General features: G+C 41.2%; 1 long non-coding RNA gene across 1 annotated transcript; it reads right to left on the bottom strand.

Moving 5' to 3' along the window:
- Positions 1-6,174: 6,174 nt before the first annotated feature.
- Positions 6,175-7,178, bottom strand: LOC145425908 (uncharacterized). The gene is made up of 2 exons (XR_013906675.1): positions 6,968-7,178; positions 6,175-6,888 (listed from the first exon to the last, which is right to left on the bottom strand). It is a non-coding gene; the product is annotated as an uncharacterized LOC145425908 (long non-coding RNA).
- Positions 7,179-17,163: the final 9,985 nt, after the last annotated feature.

Genomic DNA, 17,163 nt, shown 5'->3' with positions numbered 1-17,163 from the left:
ACTACAGCATGTAAAAATATAATATAAGCTCTGGCGGACTTGGTTCTATGGTAGGTCTTAAAGGGTTAAAAATAATTTAAAGTAGTGTGGTCACAAAATGTTTTACAGTTACAGTTATTGTGTAAATTATCTTACACATAATTTTAACAAATGGTCCTGCATAATAGTGTGTATATGAACTATAACACAGAATAAAGTATGTCTGTGTGCATACTGAGCTGCGCTGTGTGGAGTTTTATCATTTGCAGCAGGCACCATGCATTTGAAGCTGTTGATGAAACAAACTTAAAAAAAAAAAAGAAACTAATTATGTTTACGTGGACTGTAACTGAAACACAGTTTTTCAGAAACATCTGAAAAGAGATTATATATCCACAAACAAACTAGCATGGACTGTGGTCTCCTCCTTGTTACTGTGAAGTCCTTAATTTCAGGTAATTGGATGAATTAGCTAAAATGTGAGAGAGGGTTGCATGTTACGCAACAGGTCGTTACTGATCCAAAATTACTTGTAGTTACTTTGGATTCTAGTAATGTGCTAGGTTTACCTTTTAGGTAATCTCTTTTAGGTAATTTCTAGGTTTACCTTGCATTTTCTATTCACAATGGATAACTTGGATTCCTGCAGATTTAGAAAACAGCAAGTGTTATACCATATATTTTTTTTGTTTTTACATCAAAATCAGTAATTGCATCTCACCTCTTCATAAGGCTCACGTCTTGATGTGTACTGCATCTGCAGAGGCATTGCTTCATTACACTGGTAACAAATCTTCATTGAAGGATCAAATCCTTCTTCCTGAAGGGTTTGAGGCCATGTTGTTAAGCAACAAAGATACCAGATTTCTGACTGCTGACTCAACTGCACCATTGCCATAAAACAGATTTAAATTATTTAGTTAAAACTGCAACAGTCATGAAAGGAGTCACATGATTAGAAACTCATGAACTTCCTCCATAAGAAAACTATGCTGGTAATTTACCATAGGTTAACTTAAACTCCACAACTGCATCTGTAACTACAATTTCACAACATATTTAATGAAAGGAACTGCAAGAACAAACATCTGAACTCATCTGATGCTGCAGTGTAGTATTTTGGAGCAATTCTTTCATTCTGTTATGTCTTCTTTAGCTGCAGAGGAAATCCAAATCACTCCTTGTGGAAGAAGCTAGGCTGAGGAGGAAACATCCCTTTAGGACTGATTCCTTCAACATCTGTTTCTCGACGATGCGATAGCACCATCATACCACACCAATGATGGTCTTAAAAAATCTATAACTTGAAATAAAAGCATTAAACATACTAACCAAACGTGTTTTTTTGATTTAGTTTACACCAAACACTCCACTGGATTTAGCAACATTGTGTTTCCACAATACTGATTGGAGACCAAAACAGCCAATCAGAATTTTTGCAATTGCAATTTTTGCAAGGGTTCACTGAAAGATATGTATTAACTCTTAAACTATTTTATTCGACAAGTTGAGAATTTCAATTAAAATAAGAATTTTGGTTCTCCAGTGTAGTTTTGAGGTGCTGAACATTTTCTGTGATAATGTCAGTAAATATGTAGTTAAATGCACAACTCAAAAACATGCCAGCAGAAACATCACAGGGTTTTCTGCTCAAGAGAAGAGGACTTGTTAGAGTCGGCTGAGTGAATGATAGCTGTAACTGTTTGAGGTGGTGTGGAGTCTTGGATTGATGCATATTTGGTTGCTTTTCTTTAACAGGCTGCAGGAAGCAGCCAGCTGATGACAAACAGCCGCACTAGCCAGAGCCCAAGAAAACTGGAGATCAAGCCAGCCACCCGAGAGGAAAGAGAGAGGGAAGGAGACACAGAGAGGAAGCAGAGGAAGGAAAGAAGGAGAACAAACCTGACCTGCCAGGACCATCACGAGTTTCTACCTGCTCTGAAAAGGTGGTGCAAAAATGTCCCAGCAGTGTTGTTTCAAACAGTCCAGCTTAAATTGCAAAACTTAAAACTAATCTTAGACTAAATCTAATCTTAGACTTATTAAACACAGTCAACTCTGTGTTATCAGTGAGGACACTGGACCTTAAAAGCAATTAAAAACTAGGACAAAATTCCTTAAGTACTGTTGGGGTTGAAAATTTGAGATTTTTGATTTCAATTATTAAATAAACATGTTGTAATTATTTTATTTACAATGCAATTGTGCTCATATGAGTTGGCACTCTGTCTTTGGAAGTTCGAGAGCTTTGTTCGGCGTGACTGTCCTTGAGGGTTATCCTTGGTCTGTTCACGTTCCAGTGCTGTAAATTGTAATTTCACCCGCTAAAGCAAATTAAATCTTTTTAAAAGACAGATATTTCTCCAGGAATTATTCTGAAAAATCTGAACATTACAGTACATTCAAACTTATATATGAGATTTGTCCTACATATGGATGATTTCAGAGATTTCTGCCTATGACAGCTTAGATAAGCTCCAAGTCCCCTGTGTCTTTACGTTTGAGGCCCAGAGTTAAGATTTATGTGAGTAATAGGTTCTTATCACAAATATAGAGACATGCTGAAGCTTTAGGTTACTTAAACATTTTAATCATGGCAGCAGTTTTTAAAGGTTCTTTGTTCAAATGACATTTAATACATGTCAGTCTGCTGATGAGCCTTGTGTCAGCACTGAGGTGGAAGCTGTGGACTGTAAAGAGTGTCCTTCCCACTGGGCAGTTTCATTTCACATGTCTGACTTCCTCTTAAAAACAAAAGTGAACTTTCTTTATGTGCTTACAGCTGAAGAAAAGTTGCTGAGTGTTTTTTTTTTCTTTGTTCAGTCAGCAGCAGATTTAAAGGACTTTGTGTTTGTTTGAGCTTTTTACAGGAGGATGAAGACGTTGCTGGTGATCCTGCTCCTCATAAATGGTAAGAAACTGAATGCAGATCAATCTGCACTCACACCACAGTTTAAGGCAGATAATCTCACTGTGTGGTGTTTATGTGATGATTTAAATTAATGCACTGTATAAAATAAATGGAGTATTTCTCTGCAATTACAAACTCTGTGTGAACAATGTTGGTATCAAAATAAAGCTAACACAAAGATTTAATCGGAGGTGAAAATATTGCTCTAGATGTTATTGTTTCAAAGTTATTAGGACAAAGTACTCACAGAAAAAGTAGTAATTTATTTAATCATTATTTATTTTTTAGCAGATAAGCCTCAATTCACATTTTAATCCAGAAAATCGGTTGTCCAGTCTTGTCCCTCCTTCCTCCGCCTCCCACTCTTACCCCACTATTATTACTTCTAACACTTTTCCACTTCTGTTGTTTTCTGACAGTTTCTCTTCTCGCCGCGGTCTAACTTCCTGATGAGTCACTTAAACACTGATATTGAAAATATAGAAAACTCATTACTCATATTTCTTTGTTTAAAATTCTGATTTGTTTTTAAAGCATTTATCATTTACTCTGTTCTTACTTGTCTGTAATCTTTATTTCTGTCCAAATTATTAGGGTTGAGAAGTCCACTTCCTGTTTTATATTCAATGTCATTTATAAAAACGTGTCTGTGAGAGCTGCAGGATGTGATGTGGTTCTGCTAATCTTAGAGAACAGGCTCACACAGTATGTTGTTTTACTACCTGGAGATTATTGCTTAGGTTTAAACTGTTATACATTTAACACATCATCAATCGCTGTCATCACCACGTTCAGTTTCAGACATTTGTCCACATACTGAGGCCACTGCTCCTCCACCTTTATTTCTCTGAATTATATACCTGAGTTCATAACCCTCCAGTTCAAAGTCTGCTCCTTTATCCATATTAATCAAAGTGTCAGATAAGGCAATGACATCGAGTGGATATGAAAACTGGTTTAGATATTCCTTGATATGATTAAAATCTATAGACCTCTACAGTTAAACTGGAAAACTGACCATTTATTCTCAATTTGAATCCCCTGTTTGTTCATCTGTATAATAGCAGCAGTCATTATTGATATTAGAGAAGAAGCTGTTTTCTTGGTGTATTTGATATTCCTGTGTGTGATCCGTATACAGGGAGTGCAGAATTATTAGGCAAGTTGTATTTTTGAGGAATAATTTTATTATTGAACAACAACCATGTTCTCAATGAACCCAAAAAACTCATTAATATCAAAGCTGAATGTTTTTGGAAGTAGTTTTTAGTTTTAGCTATTTTAGGGGGATATCTGTGTGTGCAGGTGACTATTACTGTGCATAATTATTAGGCAACTTAACAAAAAACAAATATATACCCATTTCAATTATTGATTTTTACCAGTGAAACCAATATAACATCTCCACATTCACAAATATACATTTCTGACATTCAAAAACAAAACAAAAACAAATCAGCGGCCAATATAGCCACCTTTCTTTGCAAGGACACTCAAAAGCCTGCCATCCATGGATTCTGTCAGTGTTTTGATCTGTTCACCATCAACATTGCGTGCAGCAGCAACCACAGCCTCCCAGACACTGTTCAGAGAGTTGTACTGTTTTCCCTCCTTGTAAATCTCACATTTGATGATGGACCACAGGTTCTCAATGGGGTTCAGATCAGGTGAACAAGGAGGCCATGTCATTAGTTTTTCTTCTTTTATACCCTTTCTTGCCAGCCACGCTGTGGAGTACTTGGACGCGTGTGATGGAGCATTGTCCTGCATGAAAATCATGTTTTTCTTGAAGGATGCAGACTTCTTCCTGTACCACTGCTTGAAGAAGGTGTCTTCCAGAAACTGGCAGTAGGACTGGGAGTTGAGCTTGACTCCATCCTCAACCCGAAAAGGCCCCACAAGCTCATCTTTGATGATACCAGCCCAAACCAGTACTCCACCTCCACCTTGCTGGCGTCTGAGTGGGACTGGAGCTCTCTGCCCTTTACCAATCCAGCCACGGGCCCATCCATCTGGCCCATCAAGACTCACTCTCATTTCATCAGTCCATAAAACCTTAGAAAAACCAGTCTTGAGATATTTCTTGGCCCAGTCTTGACGTTTCAGCTTGTGTGTCTTGTTCAGTGGTGGTCGTCTTTCAGCCTTTCTTACCTTGGCCATGTCTCTGAGTATTGCACACCTTGTGCTTTTGGGCACTCCAGTGATGTTGCAGTTCTGAAATATGGCCAAACTGGTGGCAAGTGGCATCTTGGCAGCTGCACGCTTGACTTTTCTCAGTTCATGGGCAGTTATTTTGCGCCTTGGTTTTTCCACACGCTTCTTGCGACCCTGTTGACTATTTTGAATGAAACGCTTGATTGTTCGATGATCACGCTTCAGAAGCTTTGCAATTTTGAGACTGCTGCATCCCTCTGCAAGATATCTCACTATTTTTGACTTTTCTGAGCCTGTCAAGTCCTTCTTTTGACCCATTTTGCCAAAGGAAAGGACGTTGCCTAATAATTATGCACACCTGATATAGGGTGTTGATGTCACTAGACCACACCCCTTCTCATTACAGAGATGCACATCACCTAATATGCTTAATTGGTAGTAGGCTTTCGAGCCTATACAGCTGGGAGTAAGACAACATGCATGAAGAGGATGATGTGGACAAAATACTCATTTGCCTAATAATTCTGCACTCCCTGTAGTTTAATGTTTTCAATTCTGTCTGATGGATGCAGCTGTTTCTTCCAGATGTAGCTGAATTGATCCTTTCAGTGTGTTTCATAAGTGATTTGTGTGGTTGTTTGTTAACTTGTTTAGAGTCTAGATCATGCTGCTGACTGATATTTTTGGGGATCCACCATGTTTTTGATGACCAGCACCTTAGCTTCCTCAGATGATCTGTTTAGTTTAATGAATATTTTACAGTTTGTGATTTAGGTACTTTGAATTTTTCCCAGTTTCTTATGGTACAGTACTTTTTTGTGGTTATTTCAGTGTTGTATTTAAGTATTTAAGTCTTTAGATATGAGATTTGTTTTAACTTTTAAGAACAAACTTAAAAATTCAAATTACAAACATTTATTAGAATTAAATATAAAGTTTCTCATTATTCAATTCAATAAAAAAAATTTAATTCAATTTTCTTTTTTATTTTTCTTTCTATTTTTTAACTTTTAGAAAAGAAAAAAAAACTAAGAAACAAAGTTGTGTCTTTGAAAAATGACAAGTGTCATGGTGTGTGCTGTGCAGGCAGGAGAAGAGGACCCACACGGTGGACTCATTGAGGCAAAACATGAACTTGAAAGCAGCTTTATTGCTTACCAAGGAAAACCAAACAGAATACCTAAACTGGAGCTAGAACCGAAATACACAAGAAAACATCAGGAAAGACACAGCAGGAGGGAGAAATGATGCTAACAACAGGACAACAAGTACTGACTGACAGGGACTAAAATACACTGGCAGGTACAGGAACAGGTGGACAGACAGCTGGAAGTCATTAGGCTAGACAAGACAAGGAAGTAAAGCAGAATACACTAACATGAGACAAGACCTTCAAAGTAAAACAGGAAATCCACAGACTGAACTCAGAGAAAATACTAACACAGTACAGGGACCAGAGTGACATAAGGAGCAAAGGAATCCACAGGCTCGGAAATACAAAACAGACACCAAAAAACTAGCAACCTTGAACAATAGAAGAAAACAGCCTAAAAACAATAATACAAAATCTAAACACTGGGCCACGGGTCCAGGACTGTAACAACAAGTGAGTCAAACAGCTGCACATCCTCGCTGCTGGTGTGACGAAGGAAACCTCAAATGCAAAACGATGTAAATGTATAAAAATGTTTTGACAAACCTTAAAATCCTACTGTCAGTTTTGTAAAGCTTAAAGTTTAATTTCTAAATTTAAGTTTCAAATGACAGCAGAATATTAATCCCATAGAGCAGCAAACAGCAATCTAGCCATGTTGTTTCTCCTCTAAATTTAATTCTGTCATTTGCTGTAAAAAGAAAAAAAAAATAAATAAATATTTTGAAGGCTCAACAGGAAATGATCAGGTTATCGTAAGAGGACCAAACCTTTAGTGCAGCAGCAGCTGCGTGTTGTTGTTATCAGGACTTTAACTGGAGATGAAGATGTTGCTGCCACTCCTGCTCCTCGTACTCAGAGCGCTCTTTGAATGCAAACACAACAACGCAGCTGTTTGTGCTTTTAGACAACATAAAGTCTAACATGATTTCACTGGATGTAAACTGACTCTACTTGACTTTATTCCTTATAACCCCCTCTGGGACTTCATGCAGGGCGCTCACAGGGTTACAGCTGAGTTCATATCTGTTTAAGACGAACTATCTGTGTGTTCCAGACGTCTCTGTTTCTTACTGATAGAACCACAAACCTGCCAGAGAGTAGTGACGTTTGACAAGATTAACGACTGTGGCAAAAAAAAAAAGAAAAAAACTTGTCCAATGATACAGATGAAAATTGGTTATGTTGCCGGTTGTGTGTAACATTGTCAGTGGTGACACTTTTATGTGTTGTAACACTGGGATGTCTGTTTACTAATAAACTGTTTGTTTTCTGTGTGGTTGTGTTTCTGCCTCATTTGATGTTGATGCATGGTGAGGTTATTTGTTACAAATTGATGGACTGTGGTGTCGTTGTTAGCCCTGCTGTCTCATTACAGGAAGGCGTCTGAGCTCAGATCTGCTTGTATCTGTGTTCATTTTCAATAAGAAAAGAACACCGATACAAGAAAATAAGAGATGGTTTCCTCCTTTCACCTCAGTGTTGTTCAGTCATCCATCAGTTTTCTTTAACATCTTTGATGTCCTTTCAGTGCTTGTTGGACAGGAAGAATCCGTGTTTAAATACTTTTTATAAAACATGGCTGAGAGTGATGTTACATATTCTGCAACTTTCTGAAACCACTTTATATCAACCCAAGGACAAAATCTACTGCATACACATAATAAGTGTTTTTTTTTTGTGTGTGCTTGTGTCTCCTTCCAGTTTCCCAGCATGCCCTGGCTCCGGTAGTGGAGGTGTATGAGGGGGAAAAATCTGTCCTGTTGCCTTGCAAGTACTCAGGTTTTATACCTGAGGAAAACCCCACAGTGCTGTGGACTCGCAATGATCTCAACCCCAAATCTGTCCACCTACGACGAGAGGAAACGGATGATTTTAAAGGGCAAAACCAGCGTTACAGAGGGCGCACATCAATGAGGCCTGATGCTCTGGACACTTCAGACTTCAGCCTCACTCTGAGAAACCCCGAAGCCACTGATAGCAGCATCTACACCTGCTCCATCGGAAATGAAAGAAAAGAACTGAAACTGACCGACATACAGCTGCACGTCAAAGGTACAAAACCCAACACCTGTGATTATGAAGGTCAGAGGTCAAACTAAAGAGTAACATAAAAGATTTTTCTAGTACTGAAATCTGATAAAATAGTGGTAAAGTTTTCTAGATGCAACCACACTGGAAAAATAAAAACATGAACACCAAAGAAGAAGAAAATGGAATCTTATTGGTACAATTTTTGGTGTATCTTCTAAATCAGGATGATTTGATCCAGAAATTCTTACATGTGCAGGAAAACCAGCAGCTTGCCTGCCTAATAGGGACAGACAATAACCCCACATGGTCTCTTACTTATGTGTGATAACTAACAGTAGTACTGTGAAGACCTGGCACAGTTTTGGCTCACAAGCTTTCCTGATATTTTTCATGCAGAATAGAGATTTTAATGATTTGATTATTGATATTTATTTTTACTGGCAGCAGAGTCAGAGGTCAGTAACACAGATGCTCAGATCTCAGATCAGGTCGATTCTATGATTAAAATCAATGTGACTGAATCTGCTTCTTTAGTTACAGAACATCCAGAAAATACTCTCAGCCCTTCCTTTTTTTCCACATTTTGTTATGTAACAGTCTTATTCCAAAATGGATGGAATCAGTTTTTCACCTCCAAATTCTTCCTGCACAATACCCCCATAATGAATATGGAAAAAAATTGGCTTAAATTTTTTTTTAAATTTAAGCTAAAATTAACAGATGTACAAAAGTACTCACAGCCTTTTCTGGGACACTAAAATTTAATCTCAGTTGAACCTTGTTCCCTCTGATAATCTGCCAGATGTTTGTTGATTGGAGTCCACTTGTGATAGATGCAGTTGATTGGACATGATTTGGAAAGGCACACATGTCTGTATAAGGTCCAACAGTTGACAGTACATGTCAGAACACAAATCAAGCTTTGAAGTCCAAGGAATTGTCTGCAGACCTCTGAGACAGTATGCATTGAATCGAGTTTGCCAAAAAGCCCCTGAAGTATCTCAGATCATGAAAAAGAAAATTCTCTGGTCTGATGAAACCACTATAAAAATCTTTGGCCTGAATGCCAAGTGTCATGTCTGGAAAAAACAGCATCATGTTGTGGGACATTTTACAGTGGAAGAACTAAAAGATTTCCTGAATGCACCAATGTGTAGAGAACTCCTTGATGACAACCTCCTCCAGAGTGCTCTGTACCTTGGACTGGCTGAAGGTTTATCTTCCAACAGGAAAACGATCCTAAACATAGAGACAAGATAACATAGGAGGGCTTCGGCACCACTTTGTTGTCTTTGTTCTTGAGTGGTCCAGCCAGAGCCCAGACAAGAACCCAATTACACATCTCTGGAGAGATTAGACAATGCCTTTGCACTGACACTCCCCATCCAGCCTGATGGTGCTTGAGAGGGTCTGCAAAGAAGAATAAAGAAAATGCCTAAAAATAGGTGCCAAGCTTGCAGCATCATACTGAGAAAGACTGAAAGCTGTTATTGCTGCCAAAGTTGCTTCAACAAAGCACTGAGCAAAGTTTGTGATTACATGTTATTCTCATTTTTTTTATTTTTAATACATTTGCAATCATTTAAACAGTAGCCTGTCATTGCGGGGTATTGTTAAATTCAATTCAATTTTATTCATACAGCACCAAACCACAACAACAGTCGCCTCAAGGCGCTTTATATTGTACAGCAGATCGTACATACAAAGAAAAAGACCTAGAAATCATATGACCCCCTATGAGCAAGCACTTTGGCGACAGTGGGAAGGAAAAACTCCCTTTTAACAGAAGAAACCTCTGGCAGAACCAGGCTCAGGGAGGGGCGGGGCCATCTGCTGCGACCGGTTGGGGTGAGAGAAGGAAAACAGGATAAAGACATGCTGTGGAAGAGAGACAGAGGTTAATAACAGATATGATTCAATGCAGAGAGGTCTATTAACACATAGTGAGTGAGGAAGGTGACTGGAAAGGAAAAACTCAATGCATCATGGGAATCCCCAGGTATTGTGTGTGTAGAAATGTGAGGTGAAACTCAATCTAATCCATGTTGGAATAACAAAATGTGGAACAAATAAAACACTGGGAAAACTTTCCAGATGCAATTTTTATAATTTGGTTTACTGTCCTCTCAGACCAAGAACTGGAGGAGGAGGTCGTTGTAGGATCAGAGTCTGTCATCCTGCAATGCAAAACAACACCTGACCTGCCTGAGGACACCACAGTGGAGTGGACAAGATTTGACAGAGAAATCATGATGGTCCATGGATATTCAAATGGAAGTGACCACCTTAAGAAGCAGGACGACCGTTACTGTGGTCGCACAAAGATGAACAAAGACCTGCTGAGAACTGGAGACCTCAGTCTGACCCTGGAATACCCCACAGAGAGAGACAGTGGAGAATACATCTGCATCATCTACAGGGACAAAGACATCCTGAGACAAAAAGTAGTGCTGCAGGTCAAAGGTCAGACATGGAGATAAAAACCATGATACAGTGCAGGACATTGAGATCAGAGTTCAAAGGACATGTTGTTTGTGTTTTTTTCCACAGAACAGTTTCCATCTTGGGCGAAAGCTGTTCTTGTGCTCCTGGTTCTCCTGGTTCTTCTTGTGGTTTTTGGAGGTCTCATATATTATTTCCGTCAGTATTTCATGTCAGGTGAGTGTCTCCTACTACACTACCCATAATGCCGATGGTTAGCAGGTGTCCTCTGGTGGCTCCTTGACTGCGGCTCACACAAACTTGTTCCAGAAGCTGAAAGAGTTGAGAGTTACAAACAGCTGATACAGAGAGCTGAAGAGAAACTTCCAGGTTTGTTCCAGAAGTCAGAAAACCTCCTTCAGACTCAGTCATTGATCAGTGAAACAGCTCCACAACATGACTTTACTAAACAGTGTGTGTGCTTCACTGCATGTGTACTTTATTTGCCCACGTAAATACCTCACTGAGATTAAAATCCGTTTTACAAGAGTGACCAGCAGAGTCATGTATAAGTTACAACAAATACAATGTGTGACAAATAAAGAAGCAAACACAATTTTCCACACAGACAAGTGAACACAAACATGAATCATGAATTCACAAATCCTATAAAACAACACAAACACAACACAAAAAAACAAAACCACAACACAACACAAAAATAAATCAAGAATCTTATAAAATAACAGGTCATTATAAAACCAACAATGACAAAATTCACACTGATCAAATTGAGCCATTCTCTCACTTCTTTAACTTTAAACTCCTTCTGTAGATTTTTCCAGAGGCAACTTATTCAAAAGCTTTTTCCCCCAATTCTGTTCCGACACTAAGGACACATATATATTACACATATATATTAGGGGTGCAACGATACACAAAATTCACGGTTCGGTTCGATACTTTGGAGTCACGGTTCGATATTTTTTCGATACAAAAAAAAATGTTCATGACTTTTTAATTTGTCATTTATTAAAATTATAAATATATATTTTAACTCAAAAGTACAGTTTTTAAATTTAATGTTGCTGAAACAACAAAGTAATAAAAAAAAAATCTATCTGATTGAGGAATCACTCATCTTTGGTAAAGAGAGTTTATTACAGAGAAATGTCTCTTTCCAAAATAAAAGCTATAGTATACGCTTATTCTGGGCTGTATTCTCATCAGCATATTAAACGTATCAGGTCCCCATAAGGAGAATCATGTGCTAACAGCTGTCTAAATGACAAGTGTGACCTCTGTGTAGTGTCTTCTCTGGTCTGCATTCACAACAAAAAGGCAACAAGTTAGAATGCTTTCATTTATTGTCGTGACCAGTCAGCCTCACAGGAATCCTCCAATACTCTGAGGATTACATTTACACTTGCAGTGTGATCTGATTTGTAAAATTATACAAATTATGTTGGGAAACCAACACGTCACACACAGCATGTGGAGCCACAGTCGATTCTGCCTCAGAGGTTGGGACGCTCAATGCCGCACCAAGAGAACAACCAGTTTGACCAACGGCAGACTCCCTATCACTCGCTTGGTCCATCTGCATGGCCTTTTGTTGTGGGCAGTCTGAGGTACACCTGTGCACTACTCATGATGTCAGATCAGCATCCTGATGTGGCACACCTGTGAGGTGGGATGGATTATCTCAATATGGCAGATGTGCCCACTACCACACATTTGGACTGATTTGTGACCACTGTTTGGGAGGGATGGTTATATTGTGTATCTGGAATGAATTTTAGGTCTCTACGTCCATCCCATGGGGAATGGGAGCAGTAACAAAGGTGTTGCGTTTATATTTTTGTTGAGTGTATGTGAAAACCTGAACGCAGGACATGGCATGGGAACAACACAGACAATCCGACAAGGACTGAATGAAAAGGCACAGACTAAATACACACAGGAGGCTAATGAGAGAAGTGGGAACACATGGGGAACAGCTGACACACATGAACATAACGACCTCACAGTGGAAGAGTAAAACTAAACACAATGAACACAGGAACACAAGATCTCTTAAAAAATAAAACAGGAAACATAAGACGCAGATATGACAACCTGAACTTGACAACGTAATGTGGTGTCGCGATAGAGGAATAACTGGGGACGGTAACTAAGATATTGACAACGCCACCTGGGGGAGGCCGTTACACCCCAGGAAAGATTTCTCTAGCCAATGTACGTATTGCACTGGCTACCAAAGCCCACAGACTCGTTATTAACGGCAGAGGTGAGACAAAGGAAGTTTACAAATCAAAATTTATTAAGAGGAACTACTAAAAACATAACTATAAAATCAGGAAGGCACCTAGGGTAGCAGGGTTGAGATGGCAAAATAGTTAATTAAAACACTTTATTAACAAACGATGATTAAAATGACCAGACTCCCTACCACGATGCTACCCTAAAACAATCACAGCATGATAAAAGAATAACCACACAAAATAGTGGAGACCGGCCACTTGAGGAGGCAACCTACAGGGAGGAGTGCCCAAGGGTGCCACCAATTATTCACCCGTGTAACTTCACTGCAGACCTCACTGTCACTTACACTAAACTCTAAATGGTGCAATCAACCTATGCCCGGTGTGTACACTCGCATGCATCAGGAAGGGGATTCCACCTCACGTGTCTAGCCCCTCAGCAAGCGGCCACACCTCCACTAAAGCAATAAAACAAAGCATAAAACATTACACACATTAATAAAAGATCTACATAAAACAAATACACCCCAAAGTACTGTTCGTTATAAAAGCATCATGTAACAAACAAAACAGCATATGACAAGACAGCAGTATAGTGCAAACCTGCAACAAAGGAGGGAAACAGTTGTCAAAGTCCACCCTACTATATGCCACGTTATGATGAACAAAGAGTCCCACTTACCACTCTCTAAAGGGCAATACTAAACCGAGTAGCTTTCCTTGAGAGATCTGCAGCGCTTAACTGCCTAATGCTCTCAGCCACCTTGGATGGACAAGACTGCCAAATGCCTCCTTCTGGTAGTGAAGCACAGCTGTTTCTTTAAAACCTGCTAATTATCAGCTGGGAAGGTGTGGATATCAGTGGTGCATTTGTGGACATCATATAAAATCCTACCCCAGAATCTACTTCACTTCAATCTACCCCCGAGATTTGAATCATCGTCCCGACGATTGACACTCACTGCCAAGGTCTAAACAGGGTAACTGTATTAGGCACAGGTGCTTCGGAGTGCCCAGCCCTTATTGCTCTACTTCCTGCTACCTGGGCCAAATGATGCAGATTCGAGTGCGTCCCAGCATTACCACGGGTAGTCCTACGTAGAGGGGCTATATTGTTATGAACACCAGCCATAACTGGCAGCTGATCAGTGCAAGCCAACACCATGGGGGACGTTGAGGGTTCTAGCTCGTCTGGTCTACGAGGGCTAGGATTCTCTGGTCTTGGTTGGCAACTGTTTGGGGCTGGAGTAAGTTCAGAGACTAATAAAAACCACTCGCCACCTTGCATCGGTTCTTCTACAAGGGCAGTTTCTAATGTTTGGATCAGAGCACTGGGAGGGCAGGTAGTCACACCTTCCACCTTATTCTTTAGTAGTGAACGGTGGACATGTTTCACGTGACTCAGGTTATCTACCGGAGCAATAGTGTACACGGACCCTTTTTGGTCAGGGGCCTTATGCACTTTATACACCACCGAACTCCAAACATCCTGAATTTTATGACGGCCTCTAAACCCAACCTCCTTAAGGTAAACCAACTGACCTTCATGCAGGGGAGCATCCCTCACATGCTGGTCGTGACGTATCTTGCGCCAATTAGCTGCAGCCCCCAAGCGTTTATTAGCATGTTCAAATGTATGACATAGTCGAGTCTGGTGCTCTACAACCCAGTCATGGGTGCTACCAGCTACAGGCTCCTGAATCCTACCCAACAAAAAGTCAACGGGTAACTGGGGATCTTGGCCAAACATCAGAGCAAATGGTGACTCGCCTGTAGACTGATGTACTGTGGTGTTATATGCAAAGATCACTTGTGGCAAATAACAAGCCCAGTCCCTTTTCCGAGAGGTAGGGAGGGTGCACAGCAAATTGTGTAAAGTGCGATTAAACCGCTCACATTGACCATTACCGGCTGGATGGTAAGGGGTAGTGCGACTCTTCTCAATACCATACATTTGGCAAAGCTGCTCAACCAGATTACTCTCAAAGTTTCTACCTTGATCGGAATGGATACGCCCTGGCACGCCAAATCTGCAGAACCACTCCTTCACCAACACTTCTGCCACTGTCGATGCCCGTTGATCATGGGTTGGGAAGGCCTGGGTATATATTTGAGAACACATCTGTCATAACAAGAACATTTTCAACCCCATTACGTGACGGCTCCAATACAGTAAAGTCAACTGCAAGGATCTGATTTGGTCGGGATGCAAGCAAATGGCCCATGTAAGCATTAGGATAGATTTGAACATCTTTAGCTAGTTGGCATCACTCACACTCCTGGCACCACTGTTGGATGTCATGGTACATCCCCGGCAAGTAACACCGCTGAGAAACCAGGTCTATGGTTCTCTTTACACCCTGGTGTCTGTGCTCCTGGTGCAACTGATGCAAAACCTGACCCTGCAGTGACTTGGGCAATAGCACCTGCAGCATCTCTTCTCCCCTAGGATGAGAGACCTTGCGATATAACACACCACCCTGCTCCACTAACCTACGCCATTGCCTGACCAATTCGAGGACTTCCCTCGAGGTTTGGCCACGTTCAGTTGCATCAGGCCCCCTTCTCCGTATCCAAAACTTCAGAAACTCCTGAATAATAGGGTCAGCCTCCTGCAAAACACAAAGGTCAGACGGCGCATGTCCTGGAAAGACTGAGATAGTGGCTTGAACAGCCTCAGTTAGTGGTTTCACACCAAAAACCTGTTGCAAAGGGGCAGGCAGAGGGGTACCAGAGACTATGCCTAGTTCATTAACTGAAGTAACTTCAGCGGGATTTTGCCGTGAGAGAGCATCTGCATTCTTATTACTTCGACCAGGTCGATGCTTGATGGTGAAATCAAAGGCAGCAAGCTGTGCAGCCCAGCGCTGTTCTGTAGCGCCCAGCTTGGCTGTGGACAAATGACTGAGGGGATTATTATCTGTATATACTTCTGCCCCAACAGATAATCTCTGAACTTTTCAGTCATGGCCCACTTCAAGGCCAGAAACTCCAAATTCATAGAGCTATAGCTTTCCATATTACGCTCTGTAGGACGAAGGCCACGGCTGGCATATGCTATAGGTCGGATCTTCCCTGCCTGTTCTTGGGAGAGCACTGCATCTAGGCCCTGATAGCTAGCATCCACCTCTAAGATAAACGGCAGAGAAAAATTAGCATAAGCCAAAACTGGAGCAGACACCAACCTCTGTTTAAGCCCTTCAAAGCTCTTCTCACATTCATCTGTCCATGCTGCAGATAAAACCTGTATGGCAGGTTTCCTGGACTTGGTACCAGTCAGCTCAGCAACTAGGCGATGTAGGGGGGCGGCCAATTTTGCGAATCCCTCAACAAAACGACGATAGTAGCTTGCAAAGCCTAAGAAGGAACACAACTCAGAGACATGGTTAGGCCGGGGCCACTTAGACACTGCTTCAATTTTATTATTGACTCAACGACCACCACCACCCTCTCCAATCCAGACTCAACGACCTCCGCCACACCTCTCACCCCCCTTTCCTCCTCCCTGAAACTCAGAATACACACTCAGGATGTGAGCCGACTATTCCAGAAACAGAAGCCCAGGAAAGCCCCCGGACCAGACGGCGTCTCACCCTCCTGCCTCAAAACCTGTGCTGAACAGCTGGCTCCCATCTTTACTCGCACCTTCAACAGATCCCTGGAGCTGTGTGAAGTTCCCTCCTGCTTCAAACGCTCCACCATCATCCCTGTTCCCAAGAAACCCACCATCACAGGACTGAATGACTACAGACCTGTCGCCTTGATGTCTGTGGTCATGAAATCCTTCGAACCACTGGTGTTAGCCTATCTGAAAGACATTACAGGCCACCAGCTGGACCCTCTGCAGTTTGCCTACCGGGCAAACAGGTCGGTGGATGATGCAGTGAACATGGGGCTGCATTACATCCTGCAACACCTTGACCGCCCGGGAACTTATGCCAGGGTCCTGTTTGTGGACTTTAGTTCGGCTTTTAACACCATCGTGCCTGAACTTCTTTCCTCCAAACTCTCCCAGCTCAGCGTGTCACCAGCTACCTGTCAGTGGATCACCAGCTTCCTGACAGACAGAAAGCAACAAGTGAGGCTGGGGGAGAGCACCTCTGAAACTCGGTCCCTCAGTATTGGTGCCCCTCAAGGATGTGTCCTCTCACCACTACTGTTCTCCCTCTACACTAACGACTGCACCTTCAAGAACTCGGCTGTCAAACTCCTAAAGTTTGCAGATGACACCACTGTCATTGGCCTCA

Source organism: Astatotilapia calliptera, chromosome 3 (assembly GCF_964374335.1).
Source record: "Astatotilapia calliptera chromosome 3, fAstCal68.1, whole genome shotgun sequence".
Classification (NCBI taxonomy): Eukaryota; Metazoa; Chordata; class Actinopteri; order Cichliformes; family Cichlidae; genus Astatotilapia; species Astatotilapia calliptera.
The sequence above is the reverse complement of the archived record's forward strand: the minus strand, read 5'-3'. Positions and strand labels throughout refer to the sequence as shown.